The 14874-nt window shown below is 31.9% G+C and overlaps 1 pseudogene; it reads right to left on the reverse strand.

Annotated features, from left to right (window-relative positions):
• Positions 1 to 11459: 11459 nt before the first annotated feature.
• On the reverse strand, positions 11460 to 14267 carry LOC149540597 (serine/threonine-protein kinase VPS15-like; annotated as a pseudogene).
• Positions 14268 to 14874: the final 607 nt, after the last annotated feature.

Below are 14874 nucleotides of genomic sequence, written 5' to 3' on the forward strand. Positions count from 1 at the left end.
AATAATATAGATGATAAATGTTAATAAGTCAATGGGCATAAGTAGAATAGTGAGTCCAAATTGGAAGAGGCTAAATATAATTAAATGAGGCATGGTGAACTTGAGTCTTTTAGACAATGGAAGATCATCTTTGGAGAATAAGATAGAAGAATTTTCAGATTTAATTTTATAATTTTCATCTAATCCTAATGTATTTATAGATTTTTAGTTCTAGGGCCAAGGGTGCTTGTAGTCAGGGTTTCCATCTCTAGCAGATGATGTAGTTTAGTTCAACAAGGGAATGTCATTATCTCAACATTTACCAAAATAGAATTATCTAGTCGAATCTTCACCATCAAATCATCTAAGCTATGTGCAAAGTATTTAGCAAGGAGGAAAGTATGGTTCATCAACTACATGAGATAGAAACTCTTGGTCTTCTTTAATTAATAATTTTGGAAAATTTCTACTAGAAGCTTACCTTTTAAACACTAGGATAATGTCTGAACCAAGTCATAAGAATGTAGATCATACTGGTTCAAGTCCCTTAGCTATCAATTTCCCTAGCTGGTGGACATAATTATGGATTAAATACATCCACATTTAGTCCTACAAGGATCCAATCCTTTAATAAACTATCATCAACTACAAATAATTATTTTGATCATGATCTCACTTCTTCAAGCTATCTGTTACACCTAGGAGACACTTTAGGTTATCTGTTAGTGGAGGATAATCATCTAAGAAAAGCAATGGATTCTCTAGAGGAGGGCCTTCCATCACATTCTACTAATTGGTAAACAAGTTCATCTTATACAAAAATAATGCATCCAGTGCACAAGAATTTCATTTTGCAATCAAGGTCTTCTCTTGTTAAGACTTTAACTAGTGGTTGAACATTAGTTGTATTGAAAAGCTTTGGTTTTAAATTTGATCCTTAATATCTTTGCTAAGTTTGGTCCTATTGATGACATAGATATCATGAATGATGAATAGAAATAGAACAAAGGTGGGGAAACTTTTAGTGTTTTTAATAGTTTGATTTATAAAAATGTTTTAGGGTTGATATTGTCTTTGTTAACTATTAAATTATTTGTGTAGGCTGTACATTTTTCAACTAGATAAATGGATGCGTTAGCTATTAAAAAATTACATGGAGCTTTCACAATGAAGGTAAACATTGTGTTTTCAATTGCTAATATTTCCTTTAGTGGGTGCTTATTTTTGATATAGTTCTCAAATGTAAACAACATTTCAGCTTTACAAAAATGTATTTTTTTAGGGATGCAATCAACCTTTCACTATACAGTTTGTAGAGCCTAAAAGACCCAAAGTTGGAGATGCAAGGTTCAAACTTCTATTTATCTTGTCACCTAAAAAATGTTACATCAATATGTATCTTGAAATACTAGTCTATTCCCAACTTATTTAAGGTGTTAATATTTTTATTATATTATCTAGAAATGGATTTATGTTTAGAGGACCAAGCTATGGTGTTGAATAGTAGTGGCCATTTGGATCCAGGTAAGCCATCAATTTTAAATGTGTTTGAGTTGGAGACTTCAAATAATGCATTTAGTAGAATAATTTGTGTTGCTCATGTAGGCCTACTATGACTGGTGGAGGCCACACAAGAAGATAGGGTGCACCTAGAAACTGGTAGCCCATGGGTGTAGAAAATGTGAGAATACCATCCCAGTAAGTTGGATAACATCCATATGGTAGGCCATCAACTCCCAGTGGAAGATCATGACTTGTAGGAGGACATTCACCATTGGTAAGGCCATTCAAGTATTAATTTATTGATTATATTATTTATATATATAATATATTATAAACATATTGGAGTTTCCAGTAATATTTTTAAGGAGAGTTGTATCATTGTTTAATAAAGACATCAAGTGTGATGTACATGTTGGATCTATCAATGGCCCCTAGATTTTAGTAAATGGCCCTGTTGAAGGACCTCTTCATGTGTCTGCTCTAGTAGGAAGCTCTACAAGGGTGACTACCCCTTCTCCATAGAAGGTTTTTTTTAGATTTTTCTTTTTCTTTTTGTCTTGACCAAATGGTATGATATATTTTAATTTGATAAGTTTTGACAAGGATTTGCATTTTTTGGTTGCCTATAGAAATGGTTTGTATAGTATTTTGTTTATGACATTTAGTGATGTTTTGGATGTTGTCCTTGATAGGGCTATAATTTATCTTCTTTGTAGCATTAGACTCAAGTTCAGGATTGGTTACCACCACTACAACAAACACACCAAATGTAGCAACAGTTGCAGCCACCATTCCAAAATCAACATCAATCCACACAATCTCATTCACAATTGCAAAAATCACAGCAATTATTGAATTTGCAACAATATGGTCAACATGTGAAATCCTCTCAATTACATAACCAATAACCAACACAATCTCAATTACAAATGAAAGCCCAACCATCTTTACAAAAATATTGTCAATAGGTGCAACAACACTTAGAACCACATGCTCAACAACCCACACAATTTCCTTCATAATTGCAAGCCCAATAGTCTTTACAATAGTATGGTCAATATTTGTAATATTCACAACAACATGTTAAAAAAAACCCATTTTGGCCATGCATCAGATTCATAACAACCATCCAAATATGGGCAGTTTCATGTTTCTTAGTCTCTAATCTAGCCAAATATTGCTCTCTCTCTCTCTCTCTCTTTAGCATATTCCTTCCCAAGCTTAGCAACTATCACAATAATAGTTGGTGCAACAACTATCACAATAGCAGCCCTCTAGTTAGTTATTACAACAATAGGTGCTTGTTGTGTAGTGAAATGTTCAACCCCAACAACACCTTTCATTTCAACAATAATCTAGTTGCCTCTAGTACTAGTAACTTTAGCCTAGGCTTCAACTCAATTCTAGCAACAACCACTCTTGATGCACCCTCGGCAAAAGAAAGTGTAGGATAAACATTGTTAATAAATATAATGACTCAAACTAGTTTAGTGAATGTGAAATATCTTAAAAATACTTATTTATGATTTTCATTTTTCAGGGTTATTATCAAGTGGATCCAACACAATAATCTAGATTGCAAAAAATCAGTAATACATTTATGACTTAGTTGTTGATTTATTAAGGATTGTTTTAGTTGTTGATTTATTTAGGATTGTTAATGTGGTATAATATTAACATTGTTATATGTTGTTGATAAAGCCATGGACATTCTCATCATAGTCACAAGGAATTGTGACAACTAGCTTTGCCAGTGCACTTTCTATGTTTGCTGAAACCAAGATTACTACAACTATCACACTAGTTAGTGCCCATACACTAGTAGAATTTTGGAAAATAAATGACCACATGACTAAAACTTTTAGTCACAAGACTAAAAGTTTTAGTCATGTGACTAAAAGTGATCAAATTCTTATAATGTTTTGTAATTTATAAGTATAGGTGACTAGATAGATGACTAATTTAGTCATTAGATACAATCATAAGATTAGACAAGGATAAGTGACTAACTAAATGATCAAATTAATGACGAAACAATTGGTCACTAATAATTAGTCACCCAAACAAATGATTGAATGAGTGATTTTGATGATTTTTTTTTATCATATTAATATATTTTAAACTTTTTTATAAGTTTTATTGCTCACCATTGGAGTTTTTGTCCTATCAATACATCATTATTAATTAACTTCCTTGAATATCCTCTAAACTGACTATTTATCAAAAAGTTATTTATTAATTAAATATTTTATAATCTCAACATATTATTGCTATTAATCACATTAACATCATATGATAAGCATCTTTATAAAATATAACATTATTTTATTCTCATTACATTTAGTATCTTATAGTATTTAGTGAATAGTGAGAACCACAATTTAATAAATATCAAGCCCTAAATTAAAATGATTTAATAATAACAATAATTAGTCAATATGCTTCCTAAGTGTGAAGATACCCACTAGAACTCAATGTTTGATGTCAAGTTTCTTCATTAGTATCAAAAAATGTCAGCGTGATAGATTGAAAAGTAGTGGTCTTGAAAAAGATGTGAGTTCATAATATTATGCCTACAGAATCAAAATTTAATATATCTCATAAGTAGTTTCTATAAAATTTTGTCCTTTCATATTTAATGTGTAGTTTGAAAAAAAAAAAGTTTCACATTCTTAAGTTTTCATTTATATAATTAGTGTTCAAAATAACATACAATTAAATAGTTGTTTAATTTTAAAATATGTTAAAATATTATAATTTGAGTAGAAGATAAGTTTGGGTTTTTAAAATTAAGGTGTTAATATCTTATTGAATTTTTAAAAATTTGTTTGATTGATTTTGTAATATGAAAAAAGTAAGTAATTTTATTATTTCATAATTGTATGTTTCTTGAATTTACAATCTCTCGAGTTTTAAAAGTCTTATATTTTTAGAGATGTTGGAATTTTTTTTACAATCTAAGGTTTTATTCTTTTGAAATAACATTATATGTAATTGTTTGTTATTTTTATTTATTTTGTTATATTTAATAATTTTTATCTATAATTTGCATCTCACTACCTTAAAGAGAGGATGTTTTGAGATATTCTCTTAAAGAGAGAATTCTTTTGATACATTCACTTGTTTCAGATTGGGTTATTAGATCGTGTTGATCTCCTCCTAAGCTATACTATGTTACATGGTCATGTCTTAGCTAGTGTGACATAACATTTTGTGAGGGAATATGTTGGAATATTTAACACAATCAAATCCAGAAACATATCAGTACATATGTAAATTATATTTGATAGACTATTAATTAGTTGTGCTTGTTTATTAGAATTTTTTTCTCTATTGTATTGAAAATGTAGTTTATCTTCTATAGAAATTATCTCTCTTTTTGTTAAGAGAATCTATGATTTTATTCTATTATTGCAAAGGGGAAGTTTTGTGTATCAATCAATGACAACAACATCAACATTGACATAGAAGAAGGATTGAGTAGTGGTACCCATCCAATTCGTTCATTAGTGTTTTATACTCTTTAATTTGTTTATTCTGCAAATGTATAACACAGACCTACATGATAAAATCCTATAGGTTTGAAATTCGGATAGACAACAAAGAGGCTTTAGGGGGATTATAAACTAGAAGGTAGAATATCTCTATAGATCACCTAAACTTTGTTGAATGCAAAGTCTCCAAGCTATGATTATATATTATCACCCTCGTGTATTAGATCCTTTCCCACACAAATATCAGATTTATAGCCATCAACATTTTTAAATACATGATGGCCTTCAATACACCTTAAATCTTTGTCTTGTTTATTTAGGAGTTTTCAATTTCATGTGATGTTCATTATCTACAAGTTATTTCAAGTTTTCCTTTCCATAGATTTTGGATTTTTTTAATGAAATTTTATGATTTATAAGTTATTTATCTTTCTAATTGAGAACACAACCATAGTCATACAACCTCTAACTTTTTATAATAACTCTCATATTTTTTGAGAAAATCATAGCTATTCTTACATTTAGTTAAAAGTTAAAATCAAAACTATCATCAATTGAATCAAATAATAATCTTCTCAACTTCTTTATACTATAAAAGTTCCATTTCCTTGAGATGAGCTTTTATATGTATTTTAACCATTTCTTTATTTTGAATAAAAACTTAAAAACATTGATTAGAATGGTCAAAATTCAAATTGGATGATTTGAAAAGTAAATTAGGAAAGAATGATGTAAGTTTATAAAAACTTTAGGAGAGTATTATAAACATTTATTTATTAGAAACTAATTTTATCATATTTTTAGATGTACCTTCAGAGATTAAAGTGGAGGTTTTAATTTTTTAGAATTGATGAATCTCCTCTCAAGAGATCAGAGTGTTCAATGATTAAAAAAAAAGGCAATTTCAAGATCCTAAGATCAATTTCAAATGTTCAAAATCAGTAGTTCAAATTCAAATATGAAGTTGCAAGCAGTGGTTGGTTGAGTTGTAGAAGTTCTAATTTAAATTTTAAAATCGAGTCTAGAAAGGCCTAAATGTCCATGCACACTATGACATCCCTATATTAAGATATTAATACAAGTGGCTCAAAATGATCCTTTTTAAATAAAAGGAGTGGGAGGTTTTCTCTTATCATTTTATGGAAAGATATTTTATTGCAAAGCTCTCATGATAACAATTTAGAAAGATCAAAAGTTTTAAAACCTCATCGGGCCACAAATGTAATAGGCTTAAACAGATGGAGGAAGGGATTTTGGAGATTTGATTATTAGTCCCTGCCTTGCATAAAGCAGGGTACTAATATTTTTGGTAGAGGCATGTCATTAATTTAATTTGAGACAAGTTGTCTTTTCAAAGGTTTAAATTACAAATATTTTAAAAATATTTTTAGTGATCATATTCCTAATTTTCTATTGGTCTTGTAGATTTTTCTCAAGGGTAATTTTATATTTTAATTGTGGAAAATAGCAGGAAAAAAATGATGTCGATAAGATCATATTAATTGTGACGGTAAGTCACATATTAATTATGTCAGAGCCATTATGGCAATGTAGTCTTGAAGGAGAGCGCAGAGTTGAGCCGAATATTTGAATGAAATCTGGGAGAGAGCCATTAGGTGGTTGCATTATTACCCAAACTAGTATCGGTCTAATCTTGTTGGGGAAGCATCTCGCGATCAAACCACAAGGAAGGTATGTTGTTCTTTTCAAAGGATATTTAGTATTAAATTCCTTGAATCTATTTTAGTGTCCAAAAATCTCCATTAATCTGATTTTGATTACCACTCCGAATCTGCTTTATCCATGTGTGAAGATCAACTTTGTCAGTTTGGGTGCAAAAATTAAGCATGCTGAATTGTTTTATCCTTTTAATAGTAGCCACAGATATGTTCAGCGGCTTAAGGCAAACCATTTCAGCTGCTGCCCTCATTATGCCTATTTTAAGGCAAAGTTAGAAGCCATGCCGAACGTATAGAATACCTTGCCCAATATTAGGGCTATCGGAGCAACTGAAAAAAATTAGTTTCCCACCCAGTAGCCTGCCCACCCCCTACTCGCTACCCCTACCAATAGAGCCCAGCCAACTCGGTCGCTAAGAACACTGTAACCCTTGAGCGGCACAATTTGTAGCACAAATCTTCCTGACAATACTAAGTTGCATTGGTTGCACCCATTCGCTGATCTCAATTCCACTGATCACCTCAAACACGCTAATCCCCACAACCTCTATCTTCTCCTCTACACTAGTGCTACCTGCCTCACCCTCTGGGCAGTCTTGCTTCCCTTGTACCGTTTCGTTTACCATAACCAGAATGACACCCCTCCTTGTTTGCTTCCAAAGCTCGAGAATGAATTTTCAAACTCTTTCTGATAACAAAGCCATCATTGACAAGCTTGTGGATATTCTACCTAGAGTCGGCCATAGATATCTCGTTGATTTTATTGGGATCAAGCCAAACTTTGCCCTTCCCGCACTTCAGAACGCTCGCAGTCAGGCGCTTATGTGCTTCAACGAGACCATTTTGCCTGTAATTTTGACCCTCTTATCTAAACTAAAAAGATTGTGACCTCTCTCCCATCTCAAAATTAGTCACTCTTTTCATCAGTCATGTTCAAAATATCTATGTAGGTGTGATATTTTTAATTTATCTTTTCTAAATTTTCACAATTTTTTGTGCAAGTATGTACAAGATTTGAAAATTTTCTCGAGTTTTAGCTTTACAAATTCTTCACAAGTTTTTCTCAGCAACAGTTTTTAGTATACATTTATTGCTGTTCAGAAATGATGCAAATTATCTGTTCATTTAGTATACATTTATTGCTGTTGAGAAATGATGCAAATTACCTGTGAACAGATTAATACACGTTTTTAGTTTAAAAAAAATTAATGATTTATTTGATCTTTATAATCTAATTATACTGTTATAATTGTCTAATACAGGTCTTTAATTTTTATTAAAATAAATAAATTACTTATTTCTGCTATTTGCATACTTTCAATTTATTCATTTCATTACATATATCTATATAAAATCAGTTGTATATAACAGTGCAATATAATTATAAACATAAAAAAAATAGCTAAAATTTTTGTACCTATGAATGAAAATAATATATGTTTAAAATTTAAAATTTACAATAACAAAATAATAGAGCAAATTCTGTTCTGCAATGCCACTTTGAACTCCAGATTTTCTAAGTTTTTATGTCCTTATTTCTAAATTTTATTTTCAAGCTTCACTAAATAAATTTATATGCCTCGCTTCATTTATTTGATTAAATGAAATGATCTCTCTTACAGAAATGCTGGCCTGCATTTGCTTCAGCAAATATTTTACTCTGAATTTTGCAGTTCTCTGTAAATCTTGTTTTTGTTTGGCATAAAGGATTAAGAAATGTTCTGAAAAATTTATAGATTAACTAAAATTTATATGATTATGTTATGTCCACCTACTTACAAAACAGTTTTTGATTTCTACTTTATCTATGTTTTTAGCACTTTCAAGCTTGAATTACCATCTGTGTGTAGCATTGTTTGCTTTCTATACTATTTGGGTTTACGATTTTAAATCTTAAATTCATATCCATGTGCAGCATTGTTTGGTTTTTGTTCTACATGGGGTTCAGCATTTGGAAGCTTAAATTCTTATTTACATATTCTTAGCAACGTGACCTTTTCTTAATTCCAAAGACAAACTATGATTTCAAACAAAAGGTAGGGACTCAAGCTCCATTGGAGCTCTTATTATATTTATTCCTGAAACTTTGTATTATGTTCATAGTGGGAATTCAAAATTGATCATGGTGGACAAAATTCGTAAGACACTGGTCGAAGGACTCCAACTTGAGCAAGTGATTTGATCAGAACATCAATTATTTTTGAGCCCAATTGTAAGTGCAATAAAAATAACCTGATGAATTCAGCTTGTCTGCAATTCTCCCTATTTCTTTCAATGCATCTTCTATAGATCATGGTTTGTAGATCCATACAAAAATTATTAGATATGTATTTCAAACATGATGGTGATGTAGTGAGTTCCTTGATACACATTATGCAAAGTGCAGACTAATAAACAAAGCACGCAAACTGTTTGATAAAATTTCTTCTTCAGACATCATCTTGTTGATTGCAATGGTTGCTAGATATGCACAAAATTGTGTTCTTAACAAGGCTATAAGTCTTTTTGAAGCAATTCCTCAATGGGACAAGGTTTTCTGGATAGGAATCATTGTTGGGTGTGCACAAAATGGACTTTTTGATAAGGCTATGGAGCCTTTAAAGAAAATGAAATTAATAGGTGCATATCTAAATTCTACTACTTTAGTGAGCATCCTTCCAACTTGTGCAAAAGGGGAGCTTTAAACAAAACTCAGAGATGCACACAAGTATAATCAAATCAGGGTTTTTGTCAGATATTGTAGTTGTGATCATCCTGATAGATATATATGCAAAATGTGGAGGTATATACAAAGTGCATCAACTATTTGACAAAATGAAGGAATGTAATACAGTCTCTTGGATTAATGCTGTGATTGTAAGATATGCTCAAAGAACACATGTTGGTAAAATTGTGGGTGCATTATGAAAATGCAAATGGCTGATGTAAAGGTAGATTCAACAACATTTGTCAGCATGTGCCAAAATGAGAGATCTGGAAAAGGGTATGGAGATTCATAAAAAAAAATCAGAACTAGACTTATCTTGGATGTTGTGGGGGACAGTTGATCCCATATATGTGGACTAAACCCATCAAGAAGGAATGAAGTGCAGGACTGTTGATCCCATATATGTCATGTAAATCAAGGCAGGAAAGTAGCGTGAGATGGGTGATCCCATAAATGTGAAGTAAATCTGTCAATAGGGAGTTTAGTGTGAAATGGTTGATTTCATACGTCTGTAAATTGCATTGCAACTCCTTTGCAACATACAATAACAATAAAATGGCAAAGGGAAAGGCAATGAAATTTTTATGTGTGTTGCTAACAATAACAGTGGCATTGGTAGCAAGCATGGCAGGTAATAGCCTCGTCATGATTATTATTATTATTGCATTGATGATTTAGATTGTGACAAATTTTGGTATTATTGGTAGGTATGGCAGAAGCTCAGCTGGATGATCCCTGTTTGGATTATGATTGTGAAGATGATGGTATTTGTAACTTTAGTGCAGACTTGGAAAAGGGTATGGAGATTCATCAAGAAATAATCAGAACTGGACTTATCTTGGACGAACACCCTAATAGAGATGTATGTTTGACAAAATGCTTACTGCAGATCTAGTCTCAATGATTGCAGTGACAACAGAGTATCCACACAATGGCAATCTTGGTGAGGATTTTAGAGTTTCCAAAGAAATTTTTGCTAAATGTAGTCTTATGGACTATCATCATTTCTAGATATGCCCAAAATGGACCTATTCACAAAGCCTTGGTGGTTTTTAAGCATATGCAATGAGAATGAGAAGGTATAAATCCAAATTTTGTGACCTTTATTTTATCCACTTGTTATGTGCCAAAGTTTTGAGCTTTTGATCAAGGTATAGAGATTCATCATGTTTCAGATGTTATAGTTACAAATGCCCTCATGGATATTTACGCAAAGTGTGGGAATGGTTCAAGGTAGAAAATATAAGCAGTACATCTTTTAGACGCTGGACCTAATTACAAATGGAATAGGCTATCATTGAAGTGAATTGACACTGAGTTGCTGGCTTGTATGAAATTGGGATCCAATGCTGATAACTTTGAAAGGAAAGCACAAGCATGGTATCCTTTTTCCCTCCTATTAAACCCTCTAAATTGTATCTATTTACTGTAGATGTTTGCATCTCATTAACTAAACTTTTCATAACCTCTACATCTATCCCTAGTCTAATTATATTAAAACATTAGTGATATACATGTCTTCAACATTTCATTGATCTGCCATGTTATATTGACCCCTTCACAGATACGTTCGAAAATGTTTGTCCAGGTCAATTTCTTTCATCCATACAATCAGTGTTTCCTTACAAATTTCTAAAGCATTTTCAACAAATCTAATTTGTTCATAACTTGCAATCATCACAGTCCACAAGAATGCATCTATTTGAGGAATTATGTCAAACAATTCACATGGCTTGCCTATGCTTCAACATTTTGCATGCATGTCTACTAGGGCAGTGATAACTATAATGTATGACAAAATCCCAATTTTTTTTTCATGCTTTGATGGATCTCCATACCCAATTTTAAATCCCCCAATTTGACAGAGACATGAAGGACCCTGGTAAAGGTTGTCAAGTATGGCTTTACACCCACTTGTTGCATTCTGTTGAAATTTTTCAAGACACCCATTTTGTGCCTTCATTTGAAGCTCTTATTTTGGAAGAGATAGGAGGAATGTAGGAAAAGGTTGTGGAATTCAAATTTACTACTGTAAATCACATTTTCTTAAAAGTTTATACATTATTTACAACAAATTCATTTGTTTATACACTACAATCATGACATTCCATTAAAGTGCATTTCTTTACAAAAACTTTGCAAACTTAGAACTGCTCCTTCCTTTGTCTCGTTCTTTGTGACATCTTCAGTGCTAGTGTACCTGTAAATGCTACCATCTTCTCTTAAAAGATAATTTACAGAGAAAACATGTATTCTGCCACTACTAGATGTTGCAGCAACTTGTGCCCCATTTGAAAATATTGTAACATGAAGTACGCAGCCATCATCTACAAAGTAGGTCAACCTTGAACAAAAAGTAATGTCTTTTTCTAGTCTTCGGCTATCCAAAATTTTAGTTGTGGAATCATCTGATGCACTTACAGAAAAGTTATGATCATGTGAAACTGTAATGTCATTGATAGCTAACTGATGCTCTTGAAGATGTGCCACCAAAATTCCATGTGGTCTCCATGCACAATCTGGGATAGATGCTCTAGAGTAAGATGACACTACAGTTGCATCTACTAGTGATGGAAAACCTGTAGTTATACTTGATGACAATACAGAGCTCTTAGAATCATTAGAAATAGATATGTCTTTGAACTTATTCATCATGTAAGTTATGTCACCATTTTCTCTTCCAACATAATCTCTCAGGACTTTGTTCACTTGTCTAGTAGAAACAAATCTGCCACTCAAAATAGAACCACTAACCAACTTGGGAGGAAAAGAACCTCCCATACTAACAGATCTCCGTATTATCTCTACTGCAGGCATGAATGAGTGACCGGCACCCAAAGTCCACTATAAGGAAACAATAGAACATGCAACTTGTGCTCCATAAAAGTTTGTCATCATAATAGGTGTTGCATCTTGTGGACCTACAACATCATTTCTTATCTCTTCATTAAAGAATGATCCTATCGAAGACATTAGATTTTTTCCACTCTCATTTTTCTTTTTAGTAAGAGGATACATATAAATTGGGACACCTTCATAAGATGGACCATGGTTGGAACCATTATCTATCACAAAATTTGAAGGCATTCCTAGAGCAGAAGCTTGAAGCTTCTCATGATTTTACAACTCTGAAGTATATTCTTGAGACTGCATTGTACTGGAGAGATTTAGTATGTAGCTTTCCATTGCTTTCATCCTTGCACAATCTTCTAGCTTAGATAAACTTATATTCTGACCAAGGGATTCTATGTTTAGATGTAGATATGACTTATTAATTAACCAGCTTTTGGCCATAGTTGGATCAACTACTATAGACGAAATAGATGAAATCTTTTTAGGTTTTTTTTAATTAGAAAAAGAAGCATTATTTGAGTTTAAACTAGGTTCAACAAGCTTTTGAGAAGTTGGAAGTTGCTTAACTTTTTCTCTAACATTTGCCTTTCTCTAAAACCTCTAAGCACTGTGAATTATTGGCTTTCTCTAGGACTTCATGAAAAATCTATCTTGACATTGGAGATTTTAGACATGACAATAACTCAATCTCTGAAGTCAATGATGATGGTTCTCTACGAAGAAAAGGAAGAAGAACTGGTGAAAGGTAAACATAAGAGTTAATTGGCTATAAACTCTCACTACCTACAACAATAAAAATTAACAGCTTCCTTTCTAACCCATTGGCTAGGATGACACAATAGTGGAGCAAAATGCATAACTGATCCAATCACTAACCTTTTTCCTAGTAATTTACTTTTTGACAATGCTGCCAAACATTTCAAGGCATTCACAATAACTTCTTCCTCAACATCGTTTAAAGCATGCTCAATGTAAGGAAAAAGATATTGCTCCACACTAATCTAACCAACAAAATAACATACATAGATAATCTATTCAAAGAATACAACTCATAACTATTCATTATGATCATCATTTAGAAAATATGGGAGAATAGGCAACAAGAAATCATTACTTTTCTTCTTTTTGAAGAAATCACACAATTCCTTTATGTGCTCTAGCAGTGCCCTCCTAATGATTGGACTTTGCTTTGGTCCCATTACCAATTCTTGTATAACATGAGCTATTGTCCGTTGTAACTTTGTAAGTTCTACATTGCATCTATTATTCTTTTGATGACCTGCAGCTTATGAACCTAAAGTTTGAGCTTAATCCAAATGACCTTTTCTAGCCTTATGCGAAACACCTGATCTATCTAAAATGTCTGTCTCATTCAAAACTTGTGAGTGTATAAGAAAGTGAGTCAGTTGCATCAATCTTGTATATGTTATTAGCATGACAAATACAAACACTCTCTTCGAGATCATCTAGTAATGTTGAAAGCATAGGGATAATATAATTTGGAAATATTTTTGCATCACTCGAGGGAAATTCATTGATTAATGAAAGTATATTATAGATTGTTTGCAAAGCAGCATGCCACACAATAGCAGTTGGATAAGAAGGCATTGCAATGACATAAGGAAGAACATGATGTAACTGATCTTCATCATCAATGTAGTATGAAGAGCGAAGCAATAATAGTATAGCTCCTCTCCTTGATTGTGTAAGTGTCCCACTTCAAAAAAATTCACATAATAATTATGCAATTAACACCATTCCTTCACTCTTTGTGCCATATTCCAGTCTAAGTGTACAAGAACTGAGTCCACATTTATTTTTGTCCCAACCACTAAAGTGACTGGATCTTTATTCTCTTTTCTTTCAGAAAAATGATTGATTTTTTATCACATTTCTATTAACATTTAATTGCAAAGTGTTAGAGTGTTTCCTCATTTCATGATTGGATCTAATTGCCTGATTATCATTCTTCATCATAAGAGAATTGAAAACATAATCCAACTTAGCTTTTTCACTTACATGTGTTTCATATTTTGGTTGCAACAAGTCCATATTTAGGATAGGGTCTATAGAAATCGCCAATTCATTGGAATGCTTCTTATGTCCCAATTCTATGGGATGTAACTTATTTTGAGAATTTTTTAAAGGCTATGTTGACGTGTAACTACCTTTCAATTTTAAAGCTAATAGTAAAGATGCAATAGTGTTGAAGCATGAATGGAAAAGCAGAAGGCCAAGATTATAGCTGACCTTATTTTTGCTGCAAAGAGCAGTGAAAAAATATGTGAAAATTGTATGGCTATTCTAAAGATAAGGCAATTCATTAGGCATTTTAGATTTCATATATCTTTGTACTAACTTGGCAAAGATGTTACTTATAATAATATATTTTTTACCCTTATTTTCTTAGTGAATAATTTTTCAACTTCTCTCGAGGTTTGATAACATAGTAGAAGATTAAGGAACTTAAGTAGTCATTGAACATATAGAGCAATATGTTAGTTTAACCATTGCATAGAAAGTGTCTTTTGAGTTTCAAATGGTTGTATTTAGAAAAGTAAAAAGTTGATGGGTAATTTTTTTTATTAATTTTGAGTAGGTATATTGATTTTTTTTGCCATTGCAATCTAAGTCAACTCTTTGAAAATTGTAGTCAATT

The sequence above is a fragment of the Cupressus sempervirens genome, chromosome 9 (assembly GCF_028749045.1).
Source record: "Cupressus sempervirens isolate cs-2001-9-10 chromosome 9, ASM2874904v1, whole genome shotgun sequence".
NCBI classification, from domain to species: domain Eukaryota; kingdom Viridiplantae; phylum Streptophyta; class Pinopsida; order Cupressales; family Cupressaceae; genus Cupressus; species Cupressus sempervirens.